Raw genomic sequence first — 13,907 nt, 5'->3', positions numbered from 1 at the left:
GTATGAATCATTTCTGTGTGCCAGGCTTGCTCATTTATTATGCCCAGACTCTGTGCTGTTGACACCACTAAAATGTGAAACACAACAGCCTTTACCTTAGAAAATGCAGTTGTTTTATCTAATAACAAACCATGACATATTCAAGGAGTTTTGGTCATTCTGCATCACGCATCAAAGAACGTTAGACTTTAATTCCTGAGACAAAAGTGTTTTTTTTTTTTTTAATAAATGAGCCTTGCCGTTTTTCTTGGTAAAAATAAACTAGCGATGCCATTTCCTGTTTTCAAGTCAGAAGTTTTAAGCATATTGAAAAACAGTACCTTGTCTACTTCGACTCAATATATATTTCCTCTGAGGTGACGTATGTTAATGTTGATTTCATCTGACGAACGGTTTCGGTTTTCATCACTGGATGGTAAAGTCTTACAGTGCCTCTCTAAAATGTGATTCTCTGATATCGTCCAAATAAAACTATTAATATTTCAGAACATTATAACAGCATTTTTGCACTCTAAATTCAATTTTGATATTTGCTTTTAGACAATATTAAACACTGGCTGTCAATTTCAGTTTGCTGGTGCTCAAATAATCTGACGGTCTGTGCATGGATCCACAAACATAATAGAAAATAACAACTCTTTTCAAAGATCGTTGAAATAAACGCACGGTAAAATTCAGCTAATAATCTGAAATTCATTTAAAGGAAAAATAAACATTGTTTTATGAAACCAAGAGCAAGAGATTTATCTATGACCATTATTTTCCATTATTTTCTTTTAACACTTCTTAAGCTATTAACTATCAAAAATATAATGACAGCCCATTTTAATTCTATTCACAGAGCGTCATGGAGCACATTTACTGTAAGATGTTAGTTTTGTTAGAGTAGAAGAGAAGAGAATTAACGACTGCATCACTTAACCATATCTGTACAAACCCCAATGTACAGACAGGTAGAATAAAATGCTTAATTAAAAATAATTAGTATTTCAATAGTAAGAGCCACTGTGAGGCGCTGAAAAGCTGCGAGTTGCTGGAGTTCATACCCCCGTCTGTACTTGTACAGCCTGTTTTTCATAATCTATAAAGCAAGTCACTTGGGTCTGACTTGCCTTGCAACCTGTCCTCTGATACTCGTCTTTCATCTTCACCATTGGCATTTTCGCTTGTGCATCTGAACGTTTTTGGTTTTTGAGAATGTTCTGAAGGAATATGCGTCTCCTTAGCAACAGAACACGGCTTCTGAACCTAAGCACCAAGGCTCAGAACCCACAGGTAAGAAAGTTAATTTCCCGTCCCGGTAAATTGGAACCCGTACGCTATAATGTTCATACTGTGTGACTGATCTTGGACACAGCACTGAATCCAAATCCGATTCAAATTGAATTTATATCAGAAAGTTTTTACTTTTTTGGTTTTGAAAAATGTCCATATATCGATATGCTTTAATTTACCTTTCAATTACCCGATAAGTTATACTGTACCAATATAAACCTATTCTGGTCAAATATGTTTTAAACCTCAGTATTATCACCCCACTTTTATTCAAAATACATACAAAAAACATTTTTGATCACAAAAGACAGTTTAGTAATTTCCTTGGGATTGATTTTTAATTAATTGCAACATTAATTGCGTTATTTTATCTACTGTAGTTACTTGTATTCCTCCGCTATACGAACTGTATTTAGTAAAACTGCTGTAGCTGGATATAACAATGGATTTTATTTTTAACTTGGTTGATTATGAGAGGTGTTGGTGCTAAATTTGACTGCTAAATTTACCTTGGATAGTGTTGCGTTTTGCAATAGATAACTAATCTAGATTTACACTTCTGGAAATACAATGCGTTCGGGTACCGCACATACTCTGTTATCTACCTTTCCTTCCGTCTTGGATTTCTGGTAAAATCCATTACCACTATAATTCCGCAATTTGTTCTACACGTGTTACATCTGTTGCACGACGACTTTATTAGAAAATACCATAACCTCAATCAAAGAAGCGTGAAAAAAAAGAAAACTATATTTCTCGCATATGATTACAAAAAAACGTTTTCTATATATCATATGTTTCAAATTGTTTAAGATTTTAATATTTCTTCATTTTAATGGCCAAAACGGATCAGCTTCGTTCAGCCTGTGTCATTACCGAAACGATCTTTGAAAAACCAATTGTTATTTACTCATTGTATGTAAATATGTTATCCCCTTTATTTTTTTAGGTCATTTTCGATTTCAATATGTAATGTAATACAAACTTCTTACTGTATATATAGTAAAAGCCCTTTTTTAGAGCGATCAATACATTGATAGGATGTCAACTGCTCCAGAGGATCAAGCCCAGTGAAAACTATGTTGTGTATAACTGGTATATTTATAACAAAAAAACCATCGCTATGATTCAATACATTTCAACAAATCAAGACAATACATATTAATCATTCAGTGGTATTTACTAACACTTAACGTCATACATGGTAAGCTATGGTATTAAGAAATATAAATATATTTTACAATACAGTAACTGTGAAAAACTGCTGTTGTAATTGATACTGTACATGACTACCACAGTTTTCTCAAGGTCTTTCCTCAAGTTTTCTCAAAGGGCTTTTTTGCCCTTGACCAGTCTTCTGCTCTATTACAATGACCATGCTTTTCTCTTTAAACAATTAAATCAATATTCTACAGCCAAACAATAAAAAAATACTTAAATTTTTTAAAAGAATCTTCCAGAGTGAATGTACGTAAAATTGATTTTAAAAAGAACGTTTTACAGATCATTTCTCAGAACAAACTACAATTTTCATTTCCTTAAGACTTGTTAGCCACTGCTTCCAAAACACACCCAGGCATGTAATGCGTAATGTGTATTTCAGTGTTTATTTTCATGTAATGTTATTAATCAGAGTTCTCTGGGTTTGTTTCAATTTCATTCATTTGGAGTAGGTTCTGAAAAAGTTCCATCTGAATATTTTTTTTTCCATCTGAAAAAAAAGTACTTTCTGGAGACTGTGAAAAGGATGATGGGTCCTTTATTACAATACAGTATGTGTCAGAAAAAAAAACAAAATGAGTTCATAGATGCAGTTTGCATTGGGGTGATAAAAGAAGAGAGGTGCGATGGAGCCAGCTAATGGCTTTTTATTTTGCAACTCAGCCCAGCATAGGAGGCCGAATTTGACTTTGGTTTGATAAAATGATATAATTGGCCTTGCAGTGGCTATCATTGACTTGTTTGGATGTCTCTTAGCTACAGGATTGCTTTTGATTACTGTAGAATTCTTCTGATTTGCAAATGCTTTGAGATGTTTATCTGTAAGTGAGCAGTTACAGCAAGTAGATTAAGGTTCACATTTTATCTCTTATACATTCATGAGTCATATTCAGCCATGCGTCTTTGCTATGCTTTGTAATTAACTGTTATTGGCTGTTGAAAGGGCGTATTATTGGTATGGCTAACAGTAGTTAAATAAAAGATTGTACTGAACTGAATTACTATATGTGGAGCAAAATGTGCCACTTAATTATGTACTATTTATTAATTATTAAAACAGATTTGGCTTCCTCATATTAGCAAGCTCAGATCATTGAGCCTGTGTACTTACAGTAGGTCTTGCTATGTGTTTTACAGAGGCACACGTGTTGTAATAGTAAGGTGCATCGTGTTTGATCATTATTCTGTGAGGTTTGCTTGCAAAATACTAAAATGAACATCTTGTCTCCAACATGTCCTTTCTTTGCTGAAGGGAAACAGATTTAAGTTTGTTAAAGAAAAAAAAGAGCGGCAGGGATCTTCACACTGAAGCAGTTTCTACTTATCTGCTGTAAATAAATAAAAAGAACAAAAAATGCTCTCATTATTTTTTGCAGCAACTATTTTGATCATGTAATTGTGGTGGAATCTTGCAATAATAAGTAACTTGTCAATTAATTAAATAATTTTAAAATAAAATAAAAAATAATTAGTATTTAGTATTAGTATTAGTAAAACACAAATGTAAAAATTCTGACAAATCATCTTTATCATCTTTCCGTGTATTACAAAAGTTTCAAGACTGTTAAAAGGAAAGGAAACAATTCACTTTCAATATTCTAAAAGTAAAGAGTCTGAGACATTTTAGAGTAATAACTATTACAAGGTTATATATTATGTACTAGCCAAATCAGATAGGAACAATACTGTGTATTTGCAATATGCTGAAATGTCGACAATATTCATATACAGGTTGGATAGTAAAACTGAAACTATAGAGTAATTGGAAGTTACTAAGCAGATAAGAATGGATTATAATTGTTTGAATAGCAAGTCAGATAACTCTGATAGGGTTGCTTTGTAAACAACAAAAATAGTCACACAGACCAAGCCAACATTATTGTGTTCACATACACTTTTGAAAGCTTTACAATGTAATTCACGCTGAAGGCCTTGAACTAAGCAAGAGGCTCTCTATTATTATTTATTTGATTGAAAACAAATTAAAATAAAATCCAATCTTAAACAAATTATGTCAGCTAGGCACCGTAAAATCCTTAGATGGTTTTGAGATTTATTTTAAAAATATAGTATGACTGGGTTTTGGCTTGTAATGTAATTACCCTACTAAGCTAAAGTACAATCCTACCTACTGTGTACCTTATAAATCTATATCTGTTATATTGTAGAGCTGTCTAAGATTTTGAAACTGATGTAATGTTTTAAAGTACTGTAGTACAAAAAGGTATGCAATTACTGTGTTCACTGCTTAAAAATGTTTTGCATTGCATAGATGCATAATAACAGTTCTGTGAAATCCATGCAGTTTTGCTTTTTTCTTTCAAGCAGATACTATCATCATAAATTCTTCTGTCAAATCAAAACATTCTGTTTTCCCCTCTTTTTTTTAGCTTTCTTGGCAAATTGTTTATGATATTTATTTATCATTTATTTAAACCTTTTCTCCAGGCCTTTATATTATACTACCCACTACCTGATCAACAGAACCTTGTTATCCACAGTTTCTTTACCTGTCACCATCCTCTTGTACCACTGAACACCTAATCTACACAGCCATCTTGTCTACAGGTCTGATAACTGTCCACAGTCACCATCCTCTCGTACCACTGAACACCTAATCTACAGTCTTCTTGTCCACAGTTCTCATAACTGTCCACAGTCACCATCATCTCACACCACTGAACACCTAATCTACAGTCTTCTTGTCCACAGTTCTCATAACTGTCCACAGTCACCATCATCTCACACCACTGAACACCTAATCTACACAGCCTTCTTGTCCACAGTTCTGATAACTATCCACAGTCACCATCATCCCATACTACTAAACATCTAATCTACACAGCCTTCTTGTCCACAGTTCTGATAACTGTCCACAGTCAGCATCATCCCATACTACTAAACATCTAATCTACAGAACCTTCTTGTCCACAGTTCTCTTGACTGTCTACTGCTGTCATCTACAGAAGCAACAGAAGCCAGTGCTTCACTATTCAAATACACATCCAGAAGCACACGTATACATGGCCATTTCAAGATCACCAAAATGGTATTGTGCTTGCTATTTACATTGGTAAAAAAGAGAGAACATTGCACATTTCAAGGAATATGTCTGAGTAACAAGAATGAATGATCTCTCTAAGTTGATAGCCCTGATTTTACTCTGACCTTCTATCCGCATTCATTCTCAGGGATTCCTGAGCGAGAAAGACATCATGATTCATGATTCTCTCCATGGACTTGGTTCACAAATATCCGCAGCACTCAATGATCAACGAAAATGTTTTTCATGCCTTCATTCATTTACAAATTGTTCCATTCCACATTTCTCATGGGAATTTGTCTTCCAGAACTCCATCTTTTTATCCCCATTTTTACCTACCCCTTACCCATTCTTACCTTTTATTTCTTTAGGTTTTCCCACAACTCCTCTTTCCCTGGTATTGTATCTTTGCACTCTCCCCCTCTTCCACCTCAAGAACCTTTCACAGCTGCAATGTACTGTGTTTTATTCTTTTTTAACTTTTCAGCCTGTAAGCAACCCACAGTTATACAGTACCTAATTTCCACATCTCTTTAGCCTAACAGACATCAAACACTATTGCATTTAAACGCTTCAAGAAACACATAAAGTTTGTCTGAAGGAAAATATGTGTTCAGAGCTCTTTGAATCACAATGTATTGCTGATTTGTTTAGCAAAAGAGCAATAATGAGCTATCCTTTCAAATATGTGTCATGTACCAATATTAGCTAATATACAGACATGCCACTGCTTGTACTTTACAATGTCACTTTCAGTTTGTCTTACGATGACTGCATTTATTATGCAAACTAATGAACAGTTTTGGAACACAGATTCTGAATACTTTGTTTGGATATACAGCAAACTCCCACTTTAACTTCAGATTTAACAAAACATGCATACCTTGCTTCATGGAGACCTCAAATATAACTTACAGTATTATATATTATGGTATGCTTGTAGGCCACATACTCTAGTTTCTAATTTGTAGGGCAGTCAAGAAAAGTAGAGGTACTATATAGTCTCCCCCAAAGCCTGGTAATTAGCTTCAGAGCCACACACCATTACTCCACAGGCAGCACAGAATTTTGCTGTGCCAAACAACCAATTCATTAATCTAGTTACTAGAGGTGACATCACATTCTGTATTAGGCTCAATGCCAAATGAGCCCTGTCACACATACACATACAGTATAAATTGATCCATGTGACACTAAAGACAATGTTAAACATGGCTTTAATATTTTCAAATATACTGTAGGTCATTAGTTTAAGTGTTTCCAAACTGGATAATAAATGTTACACAACATTTGTGACATGACACAAATTAACCCTTGCTTTTCACATACTTGACTTTTACTGGAGAGCACTTGGTTTTTTAATTAATAAACATGAGTGCAATGGAAGAACAAGTCCGATAACTCCTCAGATGTCTCATATTTTTTTTAAATGGATCAGAAGTTGTTTGCATTCTGACTTACTGTGCTTTTGTCTGCAGTGAAAACTATAAATTCTGAAACCAAAGAATGAAAATATGTATTTTAATCTGGCCCACATTCACATTGGATGCAACTGTACAAAATGTAAACGTGAGGTACTGTATGTTCTGGTCAGGGTGGAATGGTGGTTAGTACTGCTAACTCAGTGTTCTTGAGGTCTGGGTTCGATTCTAGATTGGGTCAGCTTCAATGAAATGTTTGCTTTTTCTCACAATTTTTACTCTGTTTTCTCCTGTCTTTTAAATAAACTTGCACTTCCAGGATAACTCAGAGTTGATGTGACCCTCACCAGACCAAAGTTGCTTTCTGATAATGAATGGATTGATGTTCTTGTTGGATTTCCCCCTTTTAGGGTTAGCAGGAAAGTACTGTAGCAGTGCAGAGAGAACCAAGTGATTTTCAGACATTCTAGGTTTGTGTCAAAAGAGGATTGTTGCATATTGTAGTGCTCATATTATCGGGAGTGTACATACTTTATTAATACTTAATGTAAAGGATTACAGAATTAAAATATAAATATAATCTAATTTCCGTAATGCTTTAGGCTATTGATTATTATTATGCACATCACAACTAAAATATTCCCCCAAATAGTTTAGCTGTTTTTTAAGCATTTTCATGTATAAAATAAAACAACATCACAAGGTTGACATCAAGGATGGAGTTTTAAAAAATCTCAGTTTAGTATGAAAACTGTTTACCCATTGACAATTGGGTCATTGAAAACAAAGATGGACTGATCTAGTGGAAAAAGAGATAGTGTATGGTTTAACATGCAAAGCATCATGCAACGAATATTACAGTACCTCTTGGGTAATCTCTGAGATGCCATTGGGGCAAAGGACTTTCTGGATCCATACACCAGTGTAAAAAAGATTCCCTTATATCACTCGGTCACCTTGCTTTTTGTCTTACTGTACAAGAGTACTGTTGGCAACAAGAAAGAATGGTAAAACACTGTGTGAGGTTAGAATAATAAGCATGATTAATTAGAATAATTGAAACTAATAAAATAATTATTGAAACATGAAGAGGAAACATTAGCCTACAAAGGTATTGTGAATATTTAATAATATCTGAATCTTTCATAAGGGATTCAGCAATTGATTGGTATCAACGTAGCAATGACGAAAATGTCTAGTTATAAAATATACAGTGCAAAACTAACACAGTACAGGTTAAATGTCGAATTTATTGACTCTTTCTTTTTTGTGCTCTTTTTTTAGTTACATTTGAAGTGTTATTCAGCAGCAGTTGACTTGTTCAGATATTTTTTGTTCTTTGTAAGCTGTTGCTATAGTGAAGGCGTAATGCATCAAGAGCTTATTTTGATTGCTTTATAAGAACAGGAGGAGGAAGTCATAAAATAGACAAACATACAGATAGAAAGGCTTTTCTGTGCATTACATCCAAAAGTATCCCTATACTGGTTATGGAAGGTTCTGTAGAAATGTAGGATATAGTATCAGTACTAAAGTACTGACCTCTTTCTTTTAAAACCTTTGCAGTTATGAACGTGAACACTTAATCAGTTTTAAACCTTACCTTGGAATTACCATGCTATGAAAGCATGAACTACTTTCAGTCGAGCATCATTACCACACCTAGGACTAATGGTGTAAAAGCATTAAAAGTGTCAAAGAAATGCACTGCGGATGCCCATTGCTTCTTTTCACCATTTAACCACCAGGTCATAAAAAGAGGTATTTCCACTGCTGGATGATTTTTTTGTCTAAGTGGAAACATTTCTAGATCAGAGCAACCCATCTGTGCCAGCAGTGGAAATCAGGTATTGTCTATCAAACTGAGGCTGAGCAAAACAATAGTGTATCCCAGCCCAAAACCTAACTGCTGTAGTTTTTTTAGTGAGTCAGCTTCAAGTTTTAAGTCCAGCTTGTGATGTTCTGTTATATGTTTATGCTGAATGTGCTTTCCCCTACAATGAAGAGTTTGATTTTCAGGGATTTCTCCTTTGTAGTCTAGAAAAAATCAATTGAACAGATTTTGTTAGGGCCTTTGAGCTCTATAAATACTGTATATTGAGAAAATGTAAATAAGTCCTGGCTTCCAGTTCTGTACAGATGATAGGAAAATGTCTTTGCACATAGTAGGATGAGCACAGAGCAAGGCGTTGGAACTCATTGCAGCTGTCAACACAGTGGCTGCTTCCAAGATCCAGATTTATGGATCTAGCAACATGTGTCACACTCATACTCTCTCCAGGAGAACCACAGCATTGCATTTGTTATAGACATTGTTGGAAGAGTTGCACATTTTGTAGATTAGAGTGAGAACTGATTTGCAAAGAATGTGTAACCTTTTACACTACTCCACTTGAATTAGGCAGGTCCCAAAATATATTTATCTCAAACACAAGTAAGGAACAAAAGAAACATTAAAATAATTTTAATGTAAAGTACTGAGATGAAGTGCTATTAAATACCACAAAATAGAGGTCTGAGTCAGGCTGTGCTTCTAATTTGATGTTTTCTTGAACAGGTTTAATTGGCTTATTTGTCCAGATTTCATCTTAGGCATTCAGCAAGAACACTAAATACACAATACAGTCCATCCATCCTATTTAATAAATTTAATAACACTCTATGCTGTATGTTGTGAGCTGCAACTTATTAAAAATATGGATTTTTTAGTTTTGTATTCCCCTTGTTTATCTTGTTTAAAATATACATTTAGTTTTCTCTTGAAGTATGTTTCTAATGCATTGGCTTGTACATGTAGTGGAGTTTTATTGGACAGTCATGCAGTCCATTGATCTAACAATGGAACAGGTTACAATGGGGAGCCGCGTCAGTGTAAGATCTCTAAAGGAACACGTAAAGGTTAATAACTGAAAAGGAAGCAGTAAGGAGAAAATTAAAGTATCTCAGCTGTGGAGCCTTCTACTCCTCACCTGAAGAAAGTTTCACACCTAAAACTCTTTTTCTTTTAAGTGTGGACCTTCACTCTTCTTGTTTCTAAAAGTTGAATAGTTCACATCTTATTTTGACATAGAAATAATCGGTCATGGCTGAGCTGCAGAACTCCAACTGCTGAGTCGTGTCACAGTGCTCAGCTGGAATTTGTGTGGATGAATGTCATTGATTTGGCCTGACATTTTCCAACACCAGTGGTTCTGTCTAAATATAGACACAAAATAAACACGTAAACAGCACACTTGTAAAGTTATGTTACTATTTAACACAGAAGTACAATATCTGCAAGTTGGCATTTAGTTACCAACAAAAAATAAATCAACTTCCTGCATGTGTTTTTAACGTAGGGTTTGATAAACAAGACTGCAGTTTGTGGTTTCCTTTCAAAAAGGTAGGAACATGGGGTACTGAGAAACAGTATTGACCAGGTATTGAAATGGCATCACAACTAACAGTATAAAGTTGATAAGTTTATGATAAGTAGAAAAAATTACACTGTGTTATTTTGGCTTTTATATTTTCTGTGCAACTTTTCTTTGCCTCTCTCAGTATCAACTAGTGATATTGATATACAGTGATATTCCTGCCTTCCGTGATGGTTTAGGGTGTGTGGATAAGGTCAAGAAGGAAAACTTTGAAAGTGTATCATGACTGCTCACAGTTTTGCTGAATGTAATATTCCTGTGTTGCTGTTGTGTAATAGAAACACACAGATAAAGGGCCAATTTGTGATTTGAATATGAAAAGCCTGAGTTTCTGCACACAGTGTGATAAAATGATTCATCCATAGATAGGCAAATTCAATCTCCGAAAATCTTGCTCCACCAGTTCACAATAAATTTACATTTCATATGTGTTATGTCTCCAAAACCATATATCTCTTCTCTTTGTATGAACAAGTTGTTTTGCATTATTTATTTTGTTGATGGAGATGTACACTGCTGTGCAATAGTGATACAGAAAGTAAAGAGAAACAAGGTCTCTTCTTTGGTCCCAAGTGTTATCTTATAAAAAAGGACTTGAATATTTTGTAATTTATTTAAAGTTTGTCAATAGTTTAGCCCTAAAAAGATATAATTGTAGACTTTACTTACATGCTGTCTGTTATACAGTAGCTGGGATACCATAATGTTACACTTAATTTTGAAGAGCTACTGTCCAAATTTTCAAACTGTGTTCTGAAATAAACACACATATGGATTTCAATAAATGCTTTGAAAAAGAAATAATCCACAAGGAGGCACCTGTTTCTTCTATTTTGTGTCTAAACTCTGCATTTTCCACTTCAAAATCATCCTTGACTTTTATTTTGTTTAACACTTTAATCTACATTAACAAACACTTTATAGCCCACACATTTACAGCATTTGCATTCTTTGGGTATTATTGGGTAAATTATAATATTGGGTAAATCATTATTATTCAATCTTTGGTCTAGTGGAACATTTATCAGAATGTGATGTGAATGTCAATATTATGGGAGACATACTTACAGTATTAATCACAGGCATTTTCTGTTTTTATCAACCTCATGAACATTCAGGCCTGAGCATGAAAATGTTTGCTACTCCATTGAGAGTGCAATGGCGTGTAATTTGTTTACAGTTTTCTTTAAGAGATGTTTTATGTGAGTTTATGTTTTGTTTTGTCAGGAAACATTGTTGGAATTTATAACAAAAGTTCACGAGGGAGGACAACAACCAAGTTCAATCAGACTCAGCTATCAGAAATTAGCAACCGCTCCTGACATCCATTCCTCTCCCAAAACGCTATAAATACGTACGAGATCAACACAATCAATATTCCCGTTTGCTGCTCCAATGCACAGTTGATCTCAGCCAGAAACCGCAGATTTTCTCTTTCTCCGCGTACCAGCTAGCCATTCATCAGACTCTTTGTCACTTTTCAACATCTGTCAGCTTCAACCCGTCCTTTCGAAATGCCTAGCGTTCGACTATCCAGTTACTTCTGTTTATTTATTTAAATGGGCGGCTCTCAGCAAACACACATTCGCCGCCACGTTTACAAATCTCGAATTCAAAACCTTTCCTCCCGTTATCAGACGGACAGTAGCACAACGTCACCAAACTATGTTTAAACAGCTTTCGTTCAGGACGTACATCTAGGGATATTACTTTACTCATTTTCCTATCAAAGATATACTTAACGTATCCTGCGCTCCCAGTAAACTTCCACATCTCCCGATGACGTCATCTGATCGTTATCTGCCATTGCAGCCGACCTGCTGAACCTCCCAGTACGTTCATAGACCTGTGCTCTGGATTTGAAAAAAAGGCTGCTTATTTCATATTTGCCACCCGCACTACTAACGTTAGTCGCATTCATTCCCTATGCGTGGACCACGGTTCCAGCCACCAGCAGGGAAGAGAAAGGTGCAACTAATACGCAATTTCCCCCTGCTTCCCACAAACCTGTTTAATACAAAGCAAAGCAAAAAGCGTAAAGCAAAAAAAAAGCTTTGAACTTCGGAGAGAGTAATAAATAACCATGCCTCTTCAGCATGCTTCTGCTCAGCTCACAGCTGGACGGAACCTCTGAGCGACCATCACTCCAATTCCATGACCACCCATTCTGTAATCTCCCCGTGTTTCTTCTTTCAGCGATCTGTATTTGTTTTCCTTATCATCACATCTAAACTCACCCCCTCTGAATCTCCAGCCCCCTCTGTTCTTCCTCCATGCACTTTAATTCTCACTTTTCTCCTACGCATTTAACTGCATCTTGTGTCCCTATCCCCGGCATTCAATTCAGCCCTGGGTTCATTTCTCCCATCTCCGCTGCTACTGAGGCCATCTCCTCGGCCCTGGGTCTGTCTGGCATCCTACCTCCGCTACAGTCAGCAGTCGTCCTGTGTCTCCTGTCCCTGTCTCATTCGTGTTTCTGTGCCTGGTGTCCAACTCTGCCCTTATGTCTCGTGTCCTCGTCTCGTTGTGTCTTGATTCCCGGTGTCCACTTCTGCTGCTACTAGAGCTTGATATTTGTTAAGGTAAGTCCTACTTCTCGTGTCTCTGACTCATTCGTGTCTCTATCCCCGGTGTCCAATTTGGCCCTGGGTTCATTCCTCTCATTCTGCGCTGCTACTGATGCCAACTTCTCAGCTCCAGTTCTGCTCTCTCTTCACTTTCCAAGCCACATCTGCCACAGATAAAACGATTAGCTGCCTGGAGGGAGGGCACCCATTTGGGCCGGGACCCCCAGAGGTTTATTTTCTCCCAATGGGAGTTTTTGTTTTCCACAGTGCCCACATGGATTCATTGAGTGGTCAACAGCACTTTCAGTCCTGTCCCAAAGTCTGTAAGAATCCAAGCAGTTAGTACCTTATACTAAAATCTGCCTCGGATACCAAGAGGTTACACGTTAACAGGTTTACACGCCTCAGCACTACACACTCACTCAGTTTGCCCAGAAGACTCTTATCAAATTCAATGGTTATAGAAGGCCAAGGCTTTGTCGTTTACCTCTCTTCCTGTGATTCTATTCACGGTACTAATAAAGCGAAGGAGTCTCCATTTCCGTTGCTGCTTCTGAGGGCACAATTGAAAACTTGGGCCCTTATCCAATTATATAACATTGCCATTTTTAGTCAATTTAATTATACCGGTGATATCCTTTCCCGTCTACAAAGTTCTGGCAAATCCGAGCTATTGTGGATGTTTCTTCCAACTCAAGGCTGCATCCTTTATTGTAAGTCTTCCTTCTTTAGATACAGTAACCCGAAACAAACACTCCCCCAGCTCCTATCCAACGTCTGCGATAACCCACAGTTCACACCACGAGTTCTTCTCACCTCCTCCATGCTTTCAGAATTCTGCATTGGTGGTTTGAGGTCCCGCTTAATTCTTCTGGGGATCCTGGCCTCCTTGTCCTATGGCCGGGAGGTCACCCTCAGCCAAGTGGATTAAGCCAAAATTTATCTCAATAATCCTTTCATGACA

At 36.2% G+C, this 13,907-nt stretch overlaps 1 protein-coding gene across 4 annotated transcripts in view; it reads left to right on the top strand.

Annotated features, from left to right (window-relative positions):
* The first annotated feature begins 1,084 nt into the window (after nt 1-1,084).
* Nucleotides 1,085-13,907, top strand: part of LOC148672876 (5-hydroxytryptamine receptor 4) — a 97,110-nt gene continuing 84,287 nt past the window's right edge. For all 4 annotated transcript variants that reach the window (XM_088628832.1, XM_088628831.1, XM_088628834.1 and 1 more), the window contains exon 1: nt 1,085-1,275. The gene's annotated coding sequence lies outside the window, so the exon portion shown is untranslated. The remainder of the gene's footprint in view (nt 1,276-13,907) is intronic.

Source organism: Lepisosteus platostomus, chromosome 4 (genome assembly GCF_059453375.1).
Source record: "Lepisosteus platostomus isolate fLepPlt1 chromosome 4, fLepPlt1.hap1, whole genome shotgun sequence".
NCBI lineage: Eukaryota > Metazoa > Chordata > Actinopteri > Semionotiformes > Lepisosteidae > Lepisosteus > Lepisosteus platostomus.
This window is presented reverse-complemented; position numbering and strand designations above follow the sequence as displayed.